At 43.0% G+C, this 17,020-nt stretch overlaps 1 protein-coding gene across 2 annotated transcripts in view; it reads right to left on the bottom strand.

Annotated features, from left to right (window-relative positions):
• The window catches only part of MYRIP (myosin VIIA and Rab interacting protein), a 484,292-nt gene extending 471,560 nt beyond the window's left edge, over positions 1-12,732 (bottom strand). The window contains exon 1 of one of the 2 annotated variants that reach the window (XM_055281804.2): positions 12,293-12,732. The gene's annotated coding sequence lies outside the window, so the exon portion shown is untranslated. The remainder of the gene's footprint in view (positions 1-12,292) is intronic. The other variant, XM_055281797.2, reaches the window with a different exon arrangement.
• Positions 12,733-17,020: the final 4,288 nt, after the last annotated feature.

Here is a 17,020-nt window from a genome sequence, read left to right on the forward strand (position 1 = left end):
AGGCACCCGCCACCACGCCCAGCTAATTCCTGCATTTTTAGTAGAGACGGAGTTTCACCATGTTGATTTGGCTGGTCTCGAACTCCTCACCTCAGGTGATCTGCCCACTTAAATTTGACTAAAGGCGATTTTGTGACTTCTTTGTATTGGCCCTGGCAAACCAAGATTATTCTGGATAGAAGTAGCCTTGAAAAGGTGATATATATATATGAATGTATCTGATTTTTTTTCCCGTATAATTCTTACTTTGTTCATTTGATATTCAGTTGTGTTTGTAATCACAGAAAAATAAAAGCATATATAAAAAATCATATAAAAATATAAGCTATATGTTGGAAATACCCTGGCTTTAGTTCAGATACTTAAAAATGGTACATAATTCTACAAATTTAAATGTACATAAAAATATAGTTTGGTATTCTTTGTTATACCGTTTATGTTGCAGACTGCTATAATTTCAAGAAGTTATATAAATAAAATGATGCACTTTAAAAAAAAAAAAGAAAGAAAGAAAAAAGGCTGGGCTCACACCTGTAATCCCAGCACTTTGGGAGGCCAAAGTGGGCAGATCACCTGAGTGTTACAGCTCTTAAGGCGGCGCGTCTGGAGTTGTTCCTTCCTCCCAATGGGCTGTGGGCTCGCTGGCTTCAGGAGTGAAGCTGCAGACCTTCGCGGTGAGTGTTACAGCTTATAAAAGCAGTGTGGACCCAAAGAGCGGGCAATAGCAAGATTTATTGCAAACAGCGAAAGAACAAAACTTCCACAGTGTGGAAGGAGACCCAAACAGGTTGCCACTGCTGGCTCGGGCAGCCTGCTTTTATTGTCTTATCTGGCCCCACCAACATCCTGCTGACTGGTAGAGCCGAGTGGTCTGTTTTGACAGGGCACTGATTGGTGCGTTTACAATCCCTGAGCTAGACACAAAGGTTCTCCACGTCCCCACCAGATTAGCTAAATATAGAGTGTGACACAAAGGTTCTCCAAGGCCCCACCAGAGTAGCTAGATACAGAGTATCGATTGGTGCATTCACAAACCCTGAGCTAGACACAGGGTGCTGATTGGTGTGTTTACAAACCTTGAGCTAGATACAGAGTGCCAATTGGTGTATTTACAATCCCTGAGCTAGACATAAAGGTTCTCCACGTCCCCACCAGACTCAGGAGCCCAGCCAGCTTCACCCAGTGGATCCCGCACCAGGGCTGCAGGTGGAGCTGCCTGCCAGTCCTGCGCCCTTCAGCCGCACTCCTCAGCCCTTGGGTAGTCGAAGGGACTGGGTGCCGTGGAGCAGGGGGTGGCACTCATCGGGGAGGCTCGGGTGGCACAGGAGCCCACGGAGGGGGTGGGAGGCTCAGGCATGGTGGGCTGCAGGTCCCGAGCCCTGCCCCGCAGGAAGGCAGCTAAGGCCCGGCGAGAAATCGAGTGCAGCGCCGGTGGGCTGGCACTGCTGGGGGACCCAGTACATCCTCCGCAGCCGCTGGCCTGGGTGCTAAGCCCCTCATTGCCCGGGGCCGGCAGGGCAGGCCAGCTGCTCCGAGTGCGGGGCCCCCCAAGCCCACGCCCACCCGGAACTCCAGCTGGCCCGCAAGCGCTGCCCTCTGGCCCGGTTCCCACTCGCGCCTCTCCCTCCACACCTCCCTGCAAGCTGAGGGAGCCGGCTCCGGCCTTGGCCAGCGCAGAAAGGGGCTCCCACAGTGCAGTGGTGGGCTGAAGGGTTCCTCAAGTGCCACCAAAGTGGGAGCCCAGGCAGAGGAGGCGCCGAGAGCCAGCGAGGGCTGTGAGGACTTCCAGCACGCGGTCACCTCTCACTTACACATACTGGGATCTCTTCAGGAAACAAAACAAACAAACAAAACCATCATGTAAAGAGGCTTGGGTATTTTTCTTTTCTGCAAAGATTTCACCAGAATCCTGTCATCTGGGCTTGCCAGACTAGAAAATGACCCAACACACTTTGAGATAGTTACATTTCACACCAAAAAGAGGGAACCATATCGCAGGACACTGTTATCTGAGCCACCAGGATTCAGTGTCAGAAGATTATTTGAGGCTTTTGGCAAATAGCCACATTAGATCCTGAGGTCATGGGCACCCGTTTTCCAGGCACTCACCCTTCCTGGGGCACACACGTTTTGCATTCTCTTCCCCAGTGTCAGCTCAGTAAGATTAAACTGTCAGCCCACAGCATGGATTTGTGTATCCCAGCTGAAGATCACACATCTGTCTCATCAGTGGTATCACACTGTAAATCATAGCCACAAAATGGAATTCCATATAGTGTTTTTTCTTGCCCCAGATGATGATATATAAATATACACATAAAACTTAACTCATAATTATCTAGGGAAGATAATGATTGAATAAAAAACCAAAAACAATTTTCTGAAAGCTTTTAGGCACACAGTTTCATGAAGTTCTTTTTACTTTCCCTGCAGAAATGAAGAATTCATCCTCAGGGTAAGTTGGAAGTGGGTGAGGTTTCTTTTAGTAAATCATCCAGCCCATCCCCCACCCAAGTCCACCTCTCAGCCATTTCCTCACTAACCCTCTGGTAGTGTCACACTGTTCTGGTCTGCCTGTCACTAGCAATTGATCACATATATTCATTCACATTAGGGTGTTAATATCACAGTGTTGCTTTGGAGTTATCCCAACAAAAGTCTTCTAAATTTTAACAGAAGAGAAGACAAAAAGGAATAACTGTCCAATGGTAGAATCTACACCCTAGGATGGGTGAGACAGGGGCAGAGCTGGACAGAGGTGCTTTCCTGGTTCTCCCCAATAGGTGTTTACTTCCTCTTGTAGTCTGTCCTCATTAAAGGCACTACTAAATATCTGACCATTTAAACTCTTACCAGTTTTCCCCAGCTAGGTAATTTTTTTTTTTTTTTTTGAGATGGAGTTTTGCTCTTGTTGCCCAGGCTGGAGTGCAATGGCTCAATCTCGGCTCACTGCAACCTCCACTTCCTGGGTTCAAGCAATTCTCCTGCCTCAGGCTCCTAAGTAGCTGGGATTACAGGCGTGCACCACCACGCTCAGCTAATTTTTTGTATTTAGTAGAAACGAGGTTTCACCATGTTGGTCAGGCTGGACTCGAACTCCTGACCTCAGGTGATCCACCTGCCTTGGCCTCCCAAAGTGCTGGGATTACAGGCATGAGCCACCGCGCCCGGCCGGTAAATATTTATATAAGGTTTATGATATATTTATGTACAATCATTTATATGATGCAATATTCAAAATGAAAAGGTCAAAAACTTCTGAGCTTTCTAATTGACCTTTAGGGTACTTATATATACACAAAAATATATACCTATATATTTTCTCCTTTAACATCTTTGTTCTTCCTTCTGTAGTATTATCTCCTTAATGTGACAGATACTATCCATCTACATTGCTATAGAAATTTAAATTAGTATTGTCACTTGGGGGAGTAATTTGGCATCAAATAGTCGAATTCAAAGTTTACATAAAATAAGACCCTACAATTTCACTTCTAGGCATATATCTTCAAGAGTTTCTTGTACATGTGCATAAATAAATTTCAAGGATGTTTACTGAATGCATCTATGTAATACCCCCCAAAAATTAAAGAAACAATCAAAAGTCTATCATAGAAAAACATATTAATAAAACATGTTATTTCACATGATGGAAAGGTATTTAGTAGTTAAAAATATGAACATGATCTGGGTAAAACAACTTAACTATTCTTTCAAAAACACCAAGTAATAAATGCAAGTTACAGAATGCACAGGAAATAAAAAATAACCTCCATGGATAACTCTATAGTGAAGCTGGCCATGAAGAGCCAATAAATATGCAGATACATTCTGCCTCACCAGTAGAGAAAGGTGAAATAAAAAGCAAGGTTCTGGAGTTCTTCTTTTTGCCCAAGAAACTAGAACTGTTACTGAATAATCATACTTATCAAGGGCAAGGCATGGGAATTTGGCATACTCATATACTACTAATAGCAAGATAAATTTATAAACTTTTCTGGAGGGTTATTTGAAAACATATATCAAAAGCTTAAAGTTAACTCTGACAAAGTACTTCATCTCAAGAAAATAATGTCTACAAAGTTGAAGTTAATAAAAGTCTAAACTGCCTAATGTCTTAAAAGAATGGTTTCATTGAACAAATTATGGTACTTAGATTAAACAGATTATTTGAAGGATGAAAGTAATGACAGAAGAATAAATACTGGCATTAAAGTTGCTGACATGTTAAGTTTTTTAAAGTATCACTTTATTTTTAAAAAATAATATTCATATGGTCCATAATATTCAAGGATACTTGTTACCAGGGAAAAGTCAGTTAAAATGAATCCACTTAAAATATCACAGTAAATAATGGGAAATAAAAAGTTTTTATTAGTATTACATTTTAAGGGAAAAAAACAAGAAGATACATTTTATTTAACATTTTATTAAATTTTGATATACAACTTTACACTAGTTCTTAGAACCACACTATCCAATACATGTGGCTACTGAGCACTTGAACTGTGACTAGTCCAGCTGAAATGTGTTGTGGGTATAAAATACATTCTAGATTCCAAAGACTCAGTATAGAAAAAAGAATGTCATGCATTCCATTGGTAATTTTATATTGATTATATCTTGAAATATATACAAAAGTATATCTGATATACTGAATTAAATATATTATTAAAATTAGTTCCACCATTTTTAAAAACTTTTTTAATGTGCCCATGAGAAGATTTTAAACTACATGTATTCCTAGCATATTTCTTCTGGAAAATGCTCCCTTAAAATAAATCATGTTTTCATATTTGGGGCATAGATTTCCCAGCAAACTTAAGAGCACAAAACATCCTTCAATGAGCATTTGACATTTTTGACAAGCTCAGAAAGAATATCACTTTTGAGCAAAATTATTTGAGGATGGGCATCAAAAGGACCTCTCCCTATTTTGTCATTCAACTCATTCTCTTTTGGAGCATGCAGATACTGTCTCTTTTTCTATCCTTACCAGGTTTAAGGCTGTCAGCAAGCAACGTGTTGAACAATCAGCAAGTGTTTTCTGCAGATTGTCAACCTAGTTTCATCAATTTCACGAAGTTCTCCATCTTTTGCAAGATTTGCAATTCTACTCTACAATGAATTTGCACTATCATGTCCAATAAAATCCTATATAACTGAGGAACAACTGGCCCATAAAGAAAATGATGCTTAGTAGGCAGACACTCGTTAGTGCTATCTTAAGACATCAGAATGGGGACCTACATATAAGTGGACAATTCATTAATGAATGTTTTCATGTGATGATGTGAAGGCTGTTATCATTATGAAGACTTAATAACTAGTGAGATTCAGAAAACGAATATTTTATAAGGTTTGCATTTATGTGTACAATATCAAATGACCTCTGGAAAAATATATATAAAAATTTCAAAAGCGACTAAGTGGTGGGAATATAGGTGATTTTTACTTTCTTCTTTCTGTTTGTCTATATTTCTATAATTATTATGTTTTATATTAACACATTTAGTTTAATTTAATTTCAATTGCCAGGTCAAATACCACATTCTCCATTAGCCACTCCATTTGGGCCGGCCTCCCCCTAGTGAAGCCTCCTCCTCAGGACTCCAAATCAATGCTCTTTGATAATTTACTACTAACTACATTGTATAATTATGATAATAACTAAAACTTATGTGCCAGGCACTGTTCAGAGTGCTTCATATTTATTAGCCTTTGTAAACTCTTCAGTCGGTCTGATCTTTCTTCAAAACACTGATCCTCAAGTAAGAGAAGAAAGAAAAATACCTACAAGGGGACTTTACTCTCAGGATAGGGTGTCAGTATGATTTGAAAAGGCAAATTCAGGCTGGGTGCGGTGGCTCACGCCTGTAATCCCAGCACTTTGGGAGGCCGAGGTGGGTGGATCATGAGGTCAGGAGATGGAGACCATCCTGGCTAAAATGGTGAAACCCCGTCTCTACTAAAAATACAAAAAAATTAGCTGGGCATGGTGGCCGGCGCCTATAGTCCCAGCTACTCGGGAGGCTGAGGCAGGAGAATGGTGTGAACCCAGGAGGCGGAGCTTGCAGTGAGCCGAGATTGCACCACTGCAGTCCAGCCTGGGCGACTGAGCAAGATTCTGTCACAAAACAAAACAAACAAACAAACAAACAAACAAAAAGGCAAATTCAATATTAAAATATAATTTTACACTTCAAAATATAACGTTTTCATAATACAAACTTTGGAAGGAAAACAAAATGAATTGATATTATAGCTAATAATTCAACTTTGTTGAAGAGAATATAAAAAAGGAATATGATAAAAATTTAACATAAGCATAATTGAAAAAAAAAGCTATTAGAATACCAAAAGTATACAATTTCTTAACACGTTAAAGCACATCTACCACAAACCTAAAGTAACCATCATACTCTTGGTGAATATTTAAAAGCATTATCAAAGTCATACCAGACTGGGAGGCCCACTATCACCACTATTAGTCTACATTATGCGAGAGGCCCTAGGCAGTGTAATATTCCAAGGAAAAAATATATAAACAGTTTTAAAACAGAAGAAGCAAAACCACCATTACTTGTAGTACCTATGGCTTTCTACAGAATATCCAGAGAATCTACAAACCAACAAAGATGCCAAATAGAAAATTAGAATACAAAAAAAAAGCCCCCTTACTATATACTGGCAATAACCAATTTTAAAAATGTAGCTAGAGGAGAGATGATCCCATTCACAAGAGCAATAAAACTTCTGTGGACTAATGAAGGGATACTAAGATGTGATATGTATGTGTGTATATATATATATACACACACATACACACACATATATGATGAAATACACCAATAAAAAGGAATGAAGCAATGATACATTCAACAACATAGATAACCTTGGAAACATTACACTAAGTGAAAGACGCCAGACACAAAATGCCACATACTGTATTATTGTATGATTCCATTTATATGAAATATCCAGAACGGGCAAAAGTATAGACTTAGTAGATTGGTAAGGCTGCCTAGGGCTGGGTGTGTGGCAGCGTGTGTGGAGGGATGAGAACTGAGAAATGACTGCTAATGGGTAGAGGGTTTATTTTGCAGGGTTCAAAAATATTCTAATATTAGATTGTGTTAATGGCTGCATACCCTGCAAATTTACTAAAAACACTGAATTGTAAACTTTCAATGAGTGAATTGTATAGTATGTGACTTGTACATCAATTGAAAAATGACAATGAAAACCTATAAGGTGCCTAATACAAGTTTCAGACCTTTATGAAGAATATTATAAAGCCTTGTAGAATGACCTAAAAAATAATGTATAGAGATAGGCCATGTCCATGAAAGGAACATATTAATAGTGAAAAGGTAAAAGTCTCCTCTAATTAACCTTTAGATTCAATGTAAATTATAACAGGAATTTTCATAGGAAGGGATAGATCCTAAAATTCATGTTGAAGCCTAAAGCATCGAGAATAGCCAAGACAGTTTTAAGGAAAAAGGGTAAGAAGAGAAGATTTATTATAAAGCTTTAATAATTAAATGAAATGGTATTAGCTCAGGAATCACAAAAAGATGAGTAGAACAGAGAGTCAAGAGACAGATCCAAGGATATAACAGAAATTAGCATATGTCAGAGATGGCAACAAAATAAGTGAGAAAATAGTAAACTATTCATTAAATGATAATGTGGTAAATGGTTTTCAATATTGAAAACAATTATACCCCTGCCTCAACAACACAGATATATAAATTTCGGAGGAGTTCAAAGACCCAACTATGAAAAACAAAATTTTGCCAGTAAAAAAACCAATGGTAATACACAAAAAAGAAAATTGAAAAACTATATTAAAACTATATATTAAAAAGATAATCTCTAAGGGAAATGCAAAGTAAAAGAGCAGTAAAATACATTCCATGCTTCTCAGATTAGCCAAAATCAAAACACCTGATTAATACCAGGCACAGCCAAAGATATGGGAATACAAGGAACTCCAACACAATTCAGTAGGAGGGCAACCTGCCAAACCTAGGAGAGCTAAAATAATAGATGAATGTTGATTTAAGCCTACATATCCTACTACCCAGTTATTCACCTTCTGAGGATGAATGCCCAAGACACACTCTTGTATATTTCTACAAGATCTTGTCAAGGATATTCCTTGCAATATATTTAAAAATAGCAAGAGGTAGAAAAATCTTTTATCTATCAATATATAAACTGTGGCATATCAAAGGAATGCTAAGCCAAAATGAATCAACTAGATTTACAATGATCAATATATGTATCAACACATGTAAAAAAATGTTAGGTGAAAAAAATCACAAAAATAGATAAGACAGGTGTCCATAACATGGTGTTTTAAACACATAATAAAACTACACACTCTAGTAGGCACACTGAGTCCCAACACTGCAGGTTGAATGGACTTGACCCCAAGTTCTCATCTTTCACTGTCCTTCTTGCTTATGACAGAATTTTCTATTTTCAGCAATTCCATACTTACACTTAAATGGCTACATGTAAAGTGCTAGAGTAGGTGCCAGGGAGGACAAAAGAATTATATATAAGACTCCTCTCCACCTCCTGGCCACTGCAGAAGAGTACAACTCAGCTAGGGATGTTGTCTCAGGGACTTGGCTCTTAACCTTCACTCTGGCTTGCATAGTGTGTAAACTTAGAGTGTGTAACTTTCAAGGAGCCGTTCCTTTATCTATAAAATGGGAAAGCCATCCTCCTATTGTGAAGAATAAATAAATATAATTATAGTGTCCAGCACATGACAAACACTCAACACTCTTGGTGATTATGGGCATGGAAGCCACCAAATGAATACAATCTTCTAAACAGCATCTCAGTCGTGCTGACAATAAAAACAAAAGGTGATGGATGGGAGAAGGGCACCAGTTGGGTCCACTTAGCCTTCTCCATATCTGGATACAACATCCCCACATCTCCCGGGTAACTTGGGCATTCTCTGTGGGATGTTGGGACATGTCTTCCAGCAACAGTAGCGTGGCTACAGCCAGGCCTATGTATTCTTCCAGGTTCAGCATGGACAGGGCTCTGTGAAAAGAGATACCAGCCTTCGGAATGAGAACTTCTTCCCTCAAACCTCTGAAGAGATTCTGGGGTAGGATGAGGCGACCTAAGCTTGCTTCTCAGTTAACCCTCTTTAAAATCACAAGGACACACCACCTTAACTCCATCTTGCTGAGGGAAAGGCAACAGTGTCTCACCTCCAGCTCCCTCCAACAAGCACCTGCCCCCATTCCACAGGCCATCTTCGTAAAGAGCTGGGATAGAGTTCTACCCATGGATTTAGTAGTAGGGACCACGCAAGGGATCTACTTGCTAGATATGGAAAACAGTAGTTGGAAATCATGTTCGGAGATACTGAGTTGTTGGATTTTTATTCCTGGGATTCCTTTCTGAGAGCTTGGGAAAAGATGGTAGGTATTTCAGTTCTCAAGCCAACCTGGCGCCACCATGTGGCAACAACACCAACAGTTCATAAATCAGTCAGCTTTCAAATTCTGATTCTCCGTTAACTTTTTATCTTTGAGAAATTCAAAATATTTCATTTTTATATATCAAATGAGAATCTATTCATTTTTTCTTCATTCATATTTTAATATCACATAATTTCATGTTTGCATTACTTTAATTCACTCTATGAAAAAGCTCTTGTGGGAACAAACCAGCATTGACCAATGTCAGCACTGTTACATCTGGGATCAGGTTTGTTACACCACCAAATAACTGATGATCAAGGTGTGGTGGGACAACCAAGTCATTCTTCACCCAGATTGTAAGGCTAAATTATTCCTTCTATTTTTCTTTACTGGCTTAAGCATAACTACTCTTGGTTTGCATTTATTAAAAAGGAGGTAGAAAATCATCAAGAAGTCTCATTTTAGCTTGGGAACTAAAATGATAATATTAATAAAAATAAAACTAACCTGATAAAACTAAGCAGGATGATGGCTACCCTTGGAGGATAGTGCCTGTAGGTAGGGGTAATGGGAAGATTGGAAATATTCTGGGTCTTAAGCAGGGCACTGGTTACACAGATGTGCTCAGTTGTGACAATCCACTGAGTGTATCCTTCAGAACTGCATTATTTTCTGGAATTATACTTCAATAGACTGTTAAATTCACCAAGGTCTGATCAGTCATCTCCCTTTAACTTGGCTTTCCGACAAGAGTCTGTGCATACACAATAATAATTCGAAGGCAAAATCAGGAGGAAGCCTTGTTTTCTACGGGATATTTTTCAGCCATTGGGAATCCCTCTGGGCAGGGAGGAAGGAGACAGGACAATCTATGCTACTGCTAGTTTAAATGACTGAGCTGAGTATGGCTAACACTTCACTTTCTCAAAAGTGAACAAATTCTGCAGCCAGATAACTCTCCCTTCTCCCACCATACACGCAGACAAACGAAACCCAGACCACACAGAACACTGCGCCACCAAGAGATACACACCATCTCTACAGAGACACACTTTAACTCCTCAGAGACAACACACACACACAGCCTCCCCCCACTCTCCAGAAACAGTCCCACAGACACAGCTTCTGGCCCACAGAGACAGCTCGCAGATGGAGGTAGTGGTGGGTAATTAGGAGAGATGCAGCTGCCCATGGCCAGGCAAAGGAACGTGAGCAGGAAGATGGAAAGCAGTATCTTCAAAGTCTTGGCAAACTAAATTTCTCTAAAAAGGTTTTGAAATCTGCAAATAGGGTCCCAGATATTGCTGTAAATTTTTTAGAATTACCTCCATTTCCACCCATAGCCCCAGATGCCTTGAACCGTCTTCCTTCGACTTTTAAATAAAACCCCAGTGCATTTTCACATTTATCACATCCTCTGAACTCCAACTTCCTTGGGAAGATTGAAAGGCGGCGGGGATTATTCCATTTTGTAAATGAAAAAGTTCAGGTTCAAAGATGCTGGTCAGTCATCACAAAACTAAGTAGTGATCTCATGGCTGAGCTTCAGAGTTGGGGTGGGGGAGGCTGAGTTGAAGGGACAAGGTGATAATGGCAAGAGAGGCTAGGTGACCCTCTACCCGGCCCAGAGCTCTGAGAAGCGCCCACAATACCACAGGCGACCCCACTGGAGCCACTTCAAAGGACCTGGAGTAAAAGAATCACACCCGACATCATTTGCATACCCCAAGACTGGCCAGCCCCCAGTCTCAGTCTTCCTCCCCTGAGAAAGTGTCAAGAAAATCAACAAACCAAGATCATGGTCGGGGAGATGGAGAGCATGGAAATGAAGCCAGACTCAAGGCATTTTCTAGGAGCGGATAGGAGCCAACGTTAGCGAACCAAGCCCACAGCGTACTCGCTTCTCTTAGGAAGTCCCTAGGCCCAAACCGGTGTGTGCATTTAAGAGTTTTGGGATACGTACTTATCCTTGGGGAAGGTGCTTATTTGGAAAAACAAGAGGAGCAGGACGGATATAAGAACAAATTCTCCTACCCTGCCAAGACGTCAGTAAATTAAGGAACAATTAGGGGAGCAAGTGCTCCAAAATGCGGCAGGTCTTGGGGTTCCCACCAGTGAATCTTTCCGCTCCACGCGTCCATCAGGAAGATCCTCCGCCGTTACCTCCAGATCTATGTACAGCCCCCTGGGATTGGCTCCCTACCTCTTCAAGTCTGCCGGCTGTGGCGGAAAGGGAGTATGAGGATGAACCCGGGATGAAGCTGAAGTGACAGCCCCGCCAACAGCGCTCCCTCCCCAGGCAGCCCGCGGGCGAAGGCCAGACGCAATCCACCTGTGTTCTAACTCAGCACCAGCTGTGACCTTGAGAGAGTCCCTAATTAGCCCCGTTTTACAGAAATTAAGAGTTTGAATCAGGTCCGCCGCGCTGGGCTGCTTGCGGGGCGCTTACCAGATGGTTTGAGGCGTCCCGCCGGTGCGCCCGCAGCACAGTAGGTACGCGGTGAACCGCAGCCCGAGCGCTACGTGGCCATCCGGGATCGGAAAACGCGAGGGAAACGCAGAGGCGAGCTCCCGCCCCAGCAGCGAGAGAAAGAGGCGATTCTGACTCTGCGATGATCCCTGAGCAAGTTCATGTACCCGCGCCCCTCACCCCTCCGCAGAGGCTGACTGGCCGCGCCTAGGGTTCCTGGCTCCGGACGCGCACAGGGTGCGGGGGAGCGTGAGAGACACCTCCACACCTTCACACACCCACCCCCGAAGTTGCGGCAACGTTGAGGGGAAAGTGGCGCAAAGCTGCCAGAGGGGAGAAGAAGGAGGCGGACGGTACTCACACGGGGTGGCCAGCCTGAAGCAGGTCCGCGACCGGGGTCATCGATGGCGGCCGGGCTCAGGCCACCGCGCCTCAGTACGCCCAGGGCACCTGCCCCAAAGCGCCGCGTGGATTAGAGGCTGCCGGCGGCGAGGAAGGGGCGCGGGTCGGTCTGCGCGCTAAAGCTGGGCTGCAGCACCGCGGGGGCTCGGCTGCCAGAACCGCAGCCGCAGCGGGAGCCGGAGAACCGACAGGAGGCGGGAGCGCGGCGGCGTCGGCAGCAGCGGCTGCGAGGGAGGCGCCCGCGCCGCAGGCAGCCAGGGCCAGCCTGGCCGCAGCCACCACCGACACCTGCTGGCCCGGCCGACAGCCAATCAGAGGCGCCCGGAGCGGGGGAGCGTGCGGAGGCGGGGCGAGGGCGCGTGCAGGGCGCCCGGCGGGGAGGGGCAGCCCGCGATCGCGCCTGCGCCGGGGCAGGGGGTGCCCGCCGGGCCGGTTCCTCCAGAGCACCTCGGGCGCGCGGGCGGCACGCGCCAGGAGGGGCGGGGCGCACCGGGAGGAGGCTGGGCAGGGCTGCGCGCGCCCGGGGCGGGGACCCGCGCCCCTCCCGGGGCTCTTCCCTGCGGCGCAGTGCAGTATTGGGGCCGCGGTTCCGGAGCCCCTAGGTGCGACTCCAGGTCCTTCCCCGATTCTAAGTCAGGCTTTTCCTGTCCCCTGCCTCTGAGTCCTAGGGGCCCGGACCCTCAGTGACCGTAGAGTGATGGGTCACCAGAATCCGGGGCCTGCCTGAATCTAAGACATGGTGTGGCGCTCCTCCACAGACAGCTCTTCCCCACTTCACAGTCCCTGGGTAATTAAAGTCGCCGTAGTGACCGCTATGTGGATTGCTGTAATTCTCCCATAAATTTACTACACTAACGACGCTCATTCATTCAACACACATCAAAGGGGTTAGCGATCAGGGAGCTGTCCAGGCTAATGCGCGCCCAAGTCTCCCAGACCCCCCACAGCTGCGGAACCGCCGGGTTAGTGAGCCCGCGCTGTCAGAAAGACTCCCAAAGACTGCTGCAAGTGAGGAACGCTTTTGGGCTTGTGCCAGGAGTTCCCGGTCCTGGAAGAATGACGGAGTTGAAAGGTTCCACTCCAGGCCAAGACTTCATTGCGCGTTTGCATCTATTAAGTCAGGAATCTTCCTGAGACCGACTGCCTCAGCCCCAACAACTCGGCTGTGAAAACACATTGTCAATTTTAGCTGCAGGGTGGAAGTCGCTCCATGAAAATAAAGCATTTATGGAGTTACACTGGCGTTTCTGAATCCCTGGAAATCCTCTCAAGCCGGTGGGTTGAGGCTGTTCTCTCTGTGTAAATTTGCGCAGTAGAAATAAATGGCTTGTTTGCTGATCAGTCCACAGCAGAAAACAAAACAAAACAAGACAAAACCTTAAAGGAACTCGGAAGGTAAAGGAGTTAATTTCTTTAAAGATTCCATTCCCTCCCTTAAAGGGATTTTAATGTCTACAAACTGGTAAAGTGGAAGTTATTTTGTTTCTCTTTTGTTTACATTAAATTTAAATTTTATTTAGCTGTGCTTGATTAGCATTCGCGTGGCACAAAATTCTAAAACTACAAATGGAACACAGTTAACAAGACTCCCTCGCACCCTTGTCTCTCAATTCCTCTTCCTGGGGGCAACCAGTGTGTACCCTCCTCAAGGAAATTGACATATACACAAACATATTTGTCTAATGCTCTTATTTTTATTTTTGTTGTACAAACTATGCACATTGTTTTACATTTTGATCTTTTCCCTTAACAAGATATTATCGTGGAGTCATTCCATATCATTACCAAAAACTTTTTCTTATTATTTTACAGCTGTATGATATTCCATTGAATAGATTATGCCAAAATTTATGTAAGGGCCCCCAATTATGGGCATTTAAATGGTCTCCATTCTATCACTGTTAATACCAATTATGCAGTGAATAACTTTGTTCTTATGTAACTGTGTATGTGTGGGGGTACATATGAAGAATAAATCTGTACAACTGGATCATGGGGTCAAAGGTGATGTGCATTTATAATTTGGATAATGTCAAATGCCCTTCATAGAGATATAAACTCATGACCTCACACAAGGTATGTGAGCGCATATTTCACACACCCACCCCTCTGATGGTTCTGAGCCTGTTAGCTCTCATATCCATTCCTAGTCCTTCCGACTCTGCTTCCAGGGGGGCTTCATTTCCCAGACTCCCCTATCAACTGGCCGATGGGACTCAGCAGTAGGAGAATAGGAGGGAGAAAGGGAGAAGCCAGGGTATTTCCCATTCTTCCCTTTCAGCTTGGCTGGTGGGAACAGAAGGGTGTCTAGGGCAGCAGCTACTCCTCCTGGGTGGTCCCAAGTCCAGTAGGACAGGCTCAGTATGGGCTCAGCTCCCTGGGTTCTGGCAACACCTCCCCCTCTTGTCCCTTTGGCCTGGAGGTAACAGGATGTCCTACTGTTGCTAATCTCCAGTGGTCTCACTGTTTCCTGGGAGTCTTTCAGCCTCTCACATCCTCTGTGTAACCAACTTTATGTTTTAACTTCCCCCCATTTCAAATATTCCAAGTGGTTTCTGTTTTTCTAGTTGTACCTGACTGATACTTTTCTGATACACTGACATATCCCTTCACACAGTACGTTATCCAACTTGCAGATCTTTGCCAATTATATAAAATGGTCTCGGTAGCTTGACTTGCTATTATCTTATTAAAAGTGAGGTAGAACATTTTTACATATGTTTATGAGACACTTGTATTTCCTTTTAAACTCTATGTTCATATCCTTTGCCCATTTTTTGGTTTATTTTTGTCAGACCAATAGATTCTTGATTGTGAAACCAAGTCCTGACAGTGAAACATTTCATAAAAACATTTGTTTGAAATTAGGTTTTCAATATGATTTCACCTCAGGGAGCAGTGTCCAATAAAAAACAGTACTGTGAGCCTGTTGATTGCTATAGAGAGGAGAAAAAATAGGATAAGAATGTTCAGGAGTTGATAATCCATCTTGTCAGACAAAATAAACTTATGTTAAATGATGTTCATTGTTCTGAATTGTTGCAATCAATAAGTGCAAATTATAATAACAAGTCGATTGGCCTTTCCCCTAAACAATGTATCATGTAATCATTCCCTATCATTATAAGGAGTTTCCCCTTCTTCCTTCCTCCCTCCCTTCCCTCTCTCCCTCCCTCCCCCACCTCCCTCCCTCTCTTCTTCCTTTCTTCCTCCCTTCCTCCCTCCTTCCCTCCTTCTTTTCTTCCAGCTTTATGATATTCTACTGAATAGGATTTATTATAACTTATTTAAGAGGTCTCAAGAACTCTTAGTTACAAGTGGCAGAAACCCAACTCTAAAAGGCTTAGACATGAAAAGAAATACATAGGCTCACTTAAATGCAAAGTCCGGATGTAGGTCTAACGTCAGGCACTTTTGGATTCAGGGGTTCAGGTGATGTCAGTAGAAGTAGAACTATAGTCTCAGCCTCTCTAGTTTGTTTGCTCTCTGTTTCCCTCTTTCTCCACTACTCCTCTCTGCTTTCCCCCTTGGGTTTTATTATTAAGCTGACTTACTTAATGTAGTGGCATCTGACAGCTCCAGAATTATCTTCTACTCAGTGGCCAGCACCTAAGAATGAGGCAAGTCTTCCCTTCCACAGTGCACATTAAGTTGCCCAGGAAAACTTATTTGTCTTGCTCCAATCATTAAGTCCAGCCCTTGAGAAGTATAAAGACTGGAGTGTTATGTTTGTGAGTAGCAAAGACAGTAAGATGGACACAGTGGTTGGAGTAAATCAGCTGAAAAGTTTACCACAGCTCACATACTTTCCTACACGTGCCTCCCGACTGATACATAGTAAGCCACATGTAAACACTGGAATTCATTTCTGTCCAGATCCAGTGAAGATTTCAGCTTTTTCAGCTGGATGCCAGGCCAACAGGATCAATGTTTGAATGTAGAATGTCAAAGGGTACTTTCAACATGGGCCCCACAGGGGCTGCATCACGACATGATTGGGTGCTGGGTTCAAAGTTTATTTGGCATTATGCAGATGTTAGCAATGCTGACTTAATTAGTCAATCCACTTCTTTACAGACTCTCAGAATCAAAGTCCTAACATCTTACCTAAGTTCTAAACACTTTAAAAGAAAGACAAATAAATACAGAATAGTTAAGTGATTTGAGCAAGGTCACAAATAAGGCAGGAAGTACAGATGGAAGCCCAGAGACAGAGGAATGAAAACGAGCCCCGGTTTCCTATTGGTAGGTAGTCCTTTGGGTTAGAAACAGGCCCACCTTTCCTTCTTCACCAGCCCTAATACCGACTTCTTTTTAATGTTCTCTGTGAAAGGTTTGGCATCTGAAGATGATTTTGGATAACAGTGTGCCTGGCACAAGATGACCTAAAATACCATGTTCTCAATTCCCCCATCCTGAGCAGTCATCCAGCAAAATGTCATTGAATCCAACCATAGCATCACCTCATGACTCATAGGCAGCGCTTGTTTTTTCCATTTTCTGAATGATTTTGACCACCGTAAGAGTTTTAATGGATTCCTCCTTTATCAATAAGAGCTCTTTGACATTTGTGTGCACAAGGAACCATACCACGTCTTCTTTTAAAATGTGAATCAGACAGTTCATTTCTTTGCCAGAAGATTGATGAGTTTATACTAGCAAGAAAAGGACATGTCTCAGGAGGATT

This window comes from Symphalangus syndactylus, chromosome 1, assembly GCF_028878055.3.
Source record: "Symphalangus syndactylus isolate Jambi chromosome 1, NHGRI_mSymSyn1-v2.1_pri, whole genome shotgun sequence".
Lineage (NCBI taxonomy): Eukaryota > Metazoa > Chordata > Mammalia > Primates > Hylobatidae > Symphalangus > Symphalangus syndactylus.